The following is an 8,718-nucleotide window of genomic DNA, read 5'->3' as shown; positions in this document are numbered from 1 at the left end:
AATAGATTATAGTCTATATTTGCTTCTTCAAGTAAATTCACTTCTTTTTTTGCTTCTTCAGGTAAATTCACTGAAAAGAGCCCTGACAAGTACCCTTGAGAACAGGCTTCTGATAACTTTAGAGATCATACCATTAGACCAAGTCAAAATTTCCAGAACTCTAATAAAAAGCTTATGTGTTCATGAAATTGCTAAGAAAACGTCAAGCAGAATAAGAATTATTACACGGTACGACTTGATAGAGGACTAAAAGTATGTTTTCACAAAAATTGTTAACAAAGCATCAAGCAAATTAAGAATTATTACACAGGACTGAATTGATAGAGGACTAAAATTACTTTTATGACATTTTTTGTTTGAAACATTCCTGGTTCTTTTTGTACTTTGTTTTCTAGAGTCAAGAAAACATTTTTCTTTTCAGTTATTTACAGCTCACAGCAATTGTCTAAAGTATACTTTTATAAGCAAAATATAAATATTTACCTGTCTCTCTACCTGATTTTTCCAAAATTTGGAAACTATTGGTGACTATTTCTATTTTATGGAAATATAATTATTTGCATAGGTTCAATAAGAATATGTTTTCTTTTGTAACAGGACATGTTAGATGAACTGGTAATTTTACTAAGGCTCAACAGGAATGGCATGTTTTACATATGACCAGACTGCTTTGAGGAATTGAAATTGATTTTATACAGCTGCTAAAACGCTGTTGGAAAGACTGGCCAGGTACCTTGTCTACATGGTTTCGGACTCTGTGGTAAATGAATAATATCACTTTCTGAAGATCGAGGAACCTCAAGATACTTTTGAGACCTTGAGAAGAGAGGAATTCACCCAATTCATACAGATACTACACGAACAGTCTCCTGGTGAATCCCTGGCTTGGTATCCTAACTTCAAGAAGCTTTTAAAAGTTTAATCTTAAGTGGCTGGGCATGGTGGCTCACACTTGTAATCCCAGCACTTTGGGAGGCCCAGGCAAGCAGATCACCTGAGGTCAGGAGTTTGAGACCAGCCTGACCAACATGGAGAAAACCTGTCTCTACTAAAAATACAAAATTAGCCAGGCGTGGCGGTGCACGCCTGTAATCCAGCTACTTGGGAGGCTGAGGCAGGAGAATCGCTTGAACTCAGAAGGCAGAGGTTGCAGTGAGCTGAGATTGCACCATTGCACTCCAGCCTGAGCAACAAGAGTGAAACTCCGTCTCAAAAAAAAAAAACAAAAAACAAAAAACTTAAATTCCTTATTAAAACATTCCAACAAAGCCAACTTAAAAGAGCCTATATGGCCATTCACTATTCTTGCTGAGTTTTATGCAAATAATCAGGCCAAGTATAATACTAAAACTTATTTTGCAAGTACATTGGTCCTATTAAAATTTACCTTTGGTAGAAATGGGGAGCTGAAGAGGGGAAAAAAAAAATGTTTCAGAAGAAAACTATAGCACACCTTTTCTTGTATACCAGTCCTGAACACTATTTTTAACATTTTATTATTTCTCTATGATTTGAACTAAATCCTAAATTATTTCCTGGATATAAGAATTTTCTAAAGAAGGACCAGCTTTTCATTTTCTTTATAATCTTCATAGTTGACTCCTTTATGGAATAGGGTTTTCTTTTTGACATTTTGGTATTCAAATTCTCTTTTTTATTATAATCTTTATGTGTATTATATTTCTACTATGTATCCCTTGTTTTACTTCTGAGAAAACTAAACTCATGGTAATCTGAATACCAGAGATGATTCAACAAGTGATAGCAGCTATATAAATCAATGACTTGACTGAGGTCTCATTTTTGCCACCCTGTGATGCCATCCCATTTAGCCTTTGAGGATTCTTAAAATTCCTAACTGAGATGTATCTTGTTTCCCCCACCCTCCATGTGGAATAGGACCATCTGGGAATGAGCATTCCTAATGACATGGGACTAAGCTCCTGAACATAACTGAAGCCAGAACTGTTTGAGTTCACCTACAATGCTTTCTTTGAAAGGTCTTGATGAAAAGGGGGGAAATGAGAGAAAAAGAAAGGTCAGAACAGTCTGAGTCATATGAGATATGCAAAAATCTATTTGGCCCAGAGGGACATGAGTATGGAACTTGATCACATCCTACCCCTGCTCCCCACATCCATTCCCAGGGACAATTGTTTAAAGGCATTTTGTTCCTGTGTAGCCCCTTCCCTCATTATCTTTTTGTTTGCTTGTTTGTTTGTGACAGAGTCTCACTCTGTCGCCTAGACTGGAATACCGTGGAGTGATCTTGGCTCACTGCAATCTCTGCCTCCCAGGTTCAAGCAATTCTCCTGCCTCAGCCTCCTAAGTAACTGGGATTACAGGTGAGCACCAACACCCCTGGCAATTTATTTGTATTTTTAATAGAGATGGGGTTTCAGCATGTTGGCCAGGCTGGTCTCGAACTCCTGACCTCATGATCCGTCCACCTCAGCCTCCTAAAATGCTGGAATTACAGGCTTGAGCTACCGCGCCCGGCCTAATTTTTGTATTTTTAGTAGAGATGGGGTTTTACCATGTTGGCCAGGCTGGTCTCGAACTCCTAACCTCAGGTGATCTGCCCGTCTCAGCCTCTTAAAATTCTGGGATTACAGGTATGAGCCACCACTCCCAGCCCCCATTATCTTCATGTTCCTGGAATTTGTGACAAAAAGAACAATGTATAGCCAATAGCTTGTGTTACCTTAATGTAAATTATTGGTTTACATTACAATTTAGGAACTGCTCTTCTTTTTCCTTTAAAAACTCACTTTCAGAACAAGGATCACTGAACTACCAAAAAATAAAAATAGTAATAAACCCACTGTGGCCATAATCCCAGCACTTTGGGAGGCTAAGGCAGGATTGCTTGAGGCCAGAAGTTTGAGACCAGACTGGCCAACATAGGAAGACCCCATCTCCACAAAAAATTTTTGAAAAGTAGCTGGGCATGGTGGCACTTGCCTATAATCCCGGCCATTCAGGAGGCTAAGGTAGGAGGATCACTTGAGCCCAGGAGTTCAAGGTTACAGTGAGCCATGATTATGCCACTGTACTCCAGCCTGGGAAGGACCCTGCCTTTAAAAAAGCTAAAAATTAAAAATAAACCCACTTGTAACTGCTGCTAATCAGAGTGTATATTCAGGACAACTTGAATCTTTGCTCCTGGGTGGCCACCCTCAAATTTTGAGCTCAAATAAACTCTATACTTAAAAATTTTCTGACTCTTGTTATTTAAAGTTGACAACCGCCCCTCCCCCCCAACACACACACACACACACACACACACACACACACACACACACACACACTTATGTCTATGACTAAATGCCGAATCTTTGGCCAGGGAACTAACCCAAATTACCACATCTTTGTTATGGGAAGGTGCCATCTGTTTTTAGCCATTGATTTTAGTATTACAGCAGAGTGTAGCCTATCTGCTTCATAATCAGTTAAAAGTCCAATTTTTTCCCCAAGTGTCATGTGCATGACAGACAACTCTCTTGCCAAATGATAATTGGGATGTGAAAAACATTTTGTTTTAATTGAATTCAAGCAAGTAAATCATCTTGGCTAGGCATCAAAAATCTTGGACACCCGAAAGCTGGAGAGATTAAAAACATTCTTTTTTTTCTTTTTTTTTTTTTTATCACACCTATTTTCCAAGTAATCTAAACTATTCTCTTTAGATTATTGATATTGAGGAGGTTGGTTACAGTACCCTCTTTATAAAGATCCATGGAAGAAATTTCTTTCAGGAATATTTGTATTTCTCTTGAGTGTCAATTTTATTTTTCTATTTTCTGATGTTTTACATTGACTGCCAGGCAGCTCAGAGCAAAATCTTCGGCCTTCCTCCAGCAAGTATTCCCCATGGTTTTATTTTGTGTACTAGCCCTGGACTTTAATCATATTTTCCCTGCACTCCAACTTTCTCACTATTCTTTGAAAATCTCATTGTATTTGTGTAAATTACACTCAAATCCTTTTTGGACTAAACTGGGCTGTAAACAATGAATAAATGACCAGGTGCGATGGCTCACACCTGTAATATCAGCACTTTGGGATGCTGAGGCAGATGGATCACTTGAGGTTAGGAGTTCGAGACAACCCTGATCAATATGGTGAAACCCCATCTCTATTAAAAATACAAAAATTAGCTCGGTGTGGGGGTTTCTCCCTGTAATCTCAGCTACTTGGGAGGCTGAGGCAGGAGACTGCATAAACCCAAGAGGCAGAGTTTGCAGTGAGCCGAGATGGCACCACTGTTATTTTCGCAGATTAGTTACTGTGCAGAATATAGACCGTGTCTTTGGCTCCAGGCTATGTTGTCTCCTCTACTCATTCTGGTGGCTTTTTCAGCCTTACCCTACCACCAGAGCTCTAAGCCCTATAACTGACTTCCACAGCTGAGCACACTAAGTGCAGAGCAAGACTCTTTCTCAAAAAAAATAATAAATAATAAATCACAAATAATCATCAATAAATACAAAACAGTAGAAAATTAAAAAGCACAAATAAATTGCAAATACAAGTTGTTTTCAAGTTCTTGGTTAACTCCATTTCACTCTTAACATGTACTACTTCCCTCTCCCTTTATACAGGGATATCTGAAGCTCTCTTCTGATATTTACCAACGATAAATATGCTGGGTTTTACCATGCAAATTAAATTAAAGAAGAGAGGATAGAACTAAGGGCGTTTTAGTTTTGTTATCAGGGCTTTCCAACATTGGGGGAAAAAAGTGACTTTAACGCTGGTCTGAGGAAGACATTGGGATTAATGTCTTTGTGTGCAAGACTAAAAAAGAGGAAGAACATGTGATACATATTTATCCCAAAGAAGGTGGAGAAAGGTGGCATTAAACTGTTCCTAGATGACTTCTCAGCAGTTTTATTGTCCAGAGAGCTTCGTGGCTGCTCAGAGTATACAAATGGCCATTTTTATTTTGAATTTGTGGATGTCAGGAAACCTTTCTGCCCGTTGACCCATCATCTCTGAATCTCTAAAACCAATCTTATGTTATATAGTGGAGGTTCCTGGGGCTCAGAACCAAGATTCCTCCTCCAACTCCCCATATTTGGCTGAGACCTTCTGTCCAGTTCCGGAAACTGGATCTTTCTCCTAGTGACCTATCAGGTCACTTATAGTCCTGCCTGCTCTCACCAAGCTCACCCCACAGCAGAGGTCAGGTTGTTGAACCTCAGTTTGGTGGCCTAGGCCTCTCTTTCTGCTACTGTTCTTAGACAGCACTGCCCCAGGAATTCAACAGCTGGAAACCCATCCCCACCTCTGCCTGTTTTTCAGCACTCAGCGGGTACCTCTTCTTGGGCAAGTTATTCAATATCTCTGGGTTCAGTTTCCTATCTGTAAAATGGAGATCGTCTAGTACATATATCTCAGTGTTAGTATGAGGACTCAAAAGAGACAATGCAAAAAAAAAAAAAAAAAAAAAAAAAAAGGCTTAAAACAGTGCCTGGCACAAATAGTAGGTGTAGAGTAAACTGGACCATTGCTGATGATTAAAGAAGAAGCCCTTGTGTAAGCATGGAGTTTCCTCCTTAGCTGTGCTGTGCTAAGAATGATATTAAAGAGTAGTCAACAATTCCCCTTTCTAGAGCATCTGAGCAGCCAAGGTAGATTTACCCTAAAACTGTTGAAATAAAGTTTAGGTGACAATTTCTTTATTTGCATGGGCCTCACCTAGGGCCCAAGAACGGCTCTAACAATGTGTCCATGGGGTTGCATATTTTTGTAAAATTCATAAAAGTATGATGTTTTTGCATTGTTTCTTTTAAGGACCACCCAAATTGTATAAGCTTCAGTCTCACAAAGTCTGGCTCCATCCCGGTATCCAAGTCACATGACACCTCTGGAGCCGCCAATACATGAGGTGGGTGCTGCCAGTAGTAGATTGATAAATAGAGATAGAATTATAAATATGATCATACATATACAAAAGGATGATTTAAAACACTGAGTTTCGGGGCCAGGCACAGTGGCTCGTGTCTGTAATCCCAGCACTTTGGGAGGCCAAGGTGGGTGGATCACAAGGTCAAGAGAGTGAGACTATCTTGGCCAACTTGGTGAAACTCCGTCTCTACTAAAAATACAAAAATTAGCCAGGCGTGGTGGCAGCCGCCTGTAATCCCAGCTACTCAGGAGGCTGAGGCAGGAGAATCACTGGAACCTGGGAGGCGGAGGTTGCAGTGAGCGGAGATCGCACCACTGCACTCCAGCTCTGGTGACAGAGCAAGACTATGTCTCAAAAAATAAATTAATTAATTACTTAAATAAAACACTGAGTTTGTTACTTATTTAGATAAGCCACCTTGTTTTAAAATAAAGAATACAAATTTCCCCCATCTTTAGAATTGAATTAGAACTTGTACAATACCCTTAATAATAATAATTAGATCTAACTCCCCAAAATGCTTCCTTCACCTTGCTGCTTAATCAAATTTCAAAACATCCTGTTATTTTTGCAGATTAGTTACTGTGCAGAATATACACCATGTCTTGGCTCCAGGCTACGTTGTCTCCTGTATTCATTCTGGTGGCTTTTTGGGTCTTACCCTACCACCAGAGCTCTATACCCTATAACTGACTTCCACAGCTGAGCACACTGAGATCTGCAGAAATTGCATCCCATAGCTCAGCAAAACACATTTTGCCATGAATTTAAAATAATCTCTCAGGTAATTGTCACTTTTTATTAGTAAAGAAAAAATTGCCAAAATGTAGAAAAGAAATATAATAGCCAATAAATGAAAACATTAGTTCTTAATAGAGTATTTGATAGAATAAATCCTTGACGCTAAGGGCCAAATAAAATGTCATCTGAGTCACCCAACATATCCATATACTTCTGCAGATGCTTCTAGTGATTCCAGGTGACCCTCTCTGTACACCTAAGGCCCCTTTTCAGGCTCCAGTCCTAGCTAGGAGTCAGGCAGGGGACAGAGAAGAGGTGATTGTCGTGGTGCTAGGATCATGTCTGCTGTGGGGGTGGGAGGGTAGACACAGGAGACAGCAGTGGAGGCACCACAAGAGATCATTCTTTTGCTTTCAGGTCAGTTGTTGCTTATGCCATGGCTACTGCCCGCTCTTGTGTTGTAGACAAGTGAGTATCTCTAATTGTGGAAGGTGGGGGGCTCTCCTTTTTTGTAAAACACTATACTTTATACTGATATCATGTTCTTGCAGTTTCTTACAAAAGGCTAATATAGTCTTTATTTTGTTTTCTGTAATGAAAATTATATATCAGTAATACAGGCTCATTGTAAAGATTTTGAATGATACCTCAAAAATATTTTTAGAAAGTAAGACACATGAAATCCCATCACCTTGAGAGAACTACCACTGACATTGTAGTAACCATATTTTTACACACACACACACACACAAACTATACTTATACATGTATATACATAGAATACTATACATATGGCAGCTGGAGTGCAGTGGCTATTCACAGGCACTGTCAGAGCACACCACAGCCTCAAACTTCTGGCCTCAAGGGATCCTCCCACCTCAGACTTCTGCCCACGTAGCTGGGATTATAGGCATACCACCACCAGACCCAGCATGACTATTTAAATTTAAATTAGTTAAAAGTAAATAAAGTTTCAGATCCAGGTCTTGTGTTGTGCTATTCAAGTACTCAGTAGCCACATATGGCTCCCATACTGGACAGCAGAGATACAGAACATTTCCATCACTGCAGAAAGTTGTACGGGACAGTGCTGGACAGCATTCAGGGCTCTACAGTTATTTCAGCATGGTTGGATCATAATAGGTATGTGGGAAGTGGGAGGAGGAGGTAGATAGGTGGGGGTCGGTTTTTTTCCTGGTGGAAGTAAAGAACCATTTAACAATTTCCAATGGAGATGACAGCCGTGTGGAAGAATTCATAGGGAAGGGAACACTGGAGACAGGGAAGCTGAATGAAGGTGGAGGCTACTGCAGTGGATGATGCTGAAAGTAAATGATGGAGCTAGAACTAAAGTACAAGCAAGGGCTGGAAAGAAGAGGCAGACTCGTGGATGGTCAATAGGAAGAACTGCTGGCATGGAAGAAGACGAGGAAGTAGGAGGCTGAGAAATGGAGGAGGAGGCTGAGAAAGGAAAGCATTTGTGCTAAGTCCTGGACAGCTGGGATAAGGAATTGTTATTCTTCAAGACAGAAGACACAAAAAGGAAGTGGACGGGTGGAAGAAGAGAATAAACTCTGGGCCAAAAGAGTGATTTTGTGGTGTCTCTGGGAAATCCAACTGAGAATATCTGGAGGGCTGGTGAGTATTCTTCTAGGTCTCTTTATTCAACTTCAGACAGATTAAAGTTGGACAGACTGAACTCCCTCAAATTGGACAGACTGGCCAGGTGTGGTGGCTCACAACTGTAATGCCAATGCTTTGGGAGGCTGAGGCGGGAAGATCGCTTAAGCCTAGGAGTTGGAGCTAGACCCATGAGCTATGATCGTGCCACTGCGCTCTAGCCTAAGTGATAAAGACCCTGTCAAAAGGAAAAGAAAGGGAGAGGGAGAGAGATGAGAGAGAGAGAGCAAGAAAGAGAAAGAGAGCAAGAGAGACAGAAAAGAAAAGGAAGGAAGGAAGGGAGGGAGCAAAGGAGGCAAGGAGGGAGGGAGGGAGAGAGAGACAGAGAGAGAAGGAAGGAAGGAAGGAAGGAAGGAAGGAAGGAAGGAAGGAAGGAAGGAAGG

Source organism: Piliocolobus tephrosceles, chromosome 3 (genome assembly GCF_002776525.5).
Source record: "Piliocolobus tephrosceles isolate RC106 chromosome 3, ASM277652v3, whole genome shotgun sequence".
NCBI classification, from domain to species: domain Eukaryota; kingdom Metazoa; phylum Chordata; class Mammalia; order Primates; family Cercopithecidae; genus Piliocolobus; species Piliocolobus tephrosceles.
Note: the sequence above shows the minus strand (reverse complement) of the source record.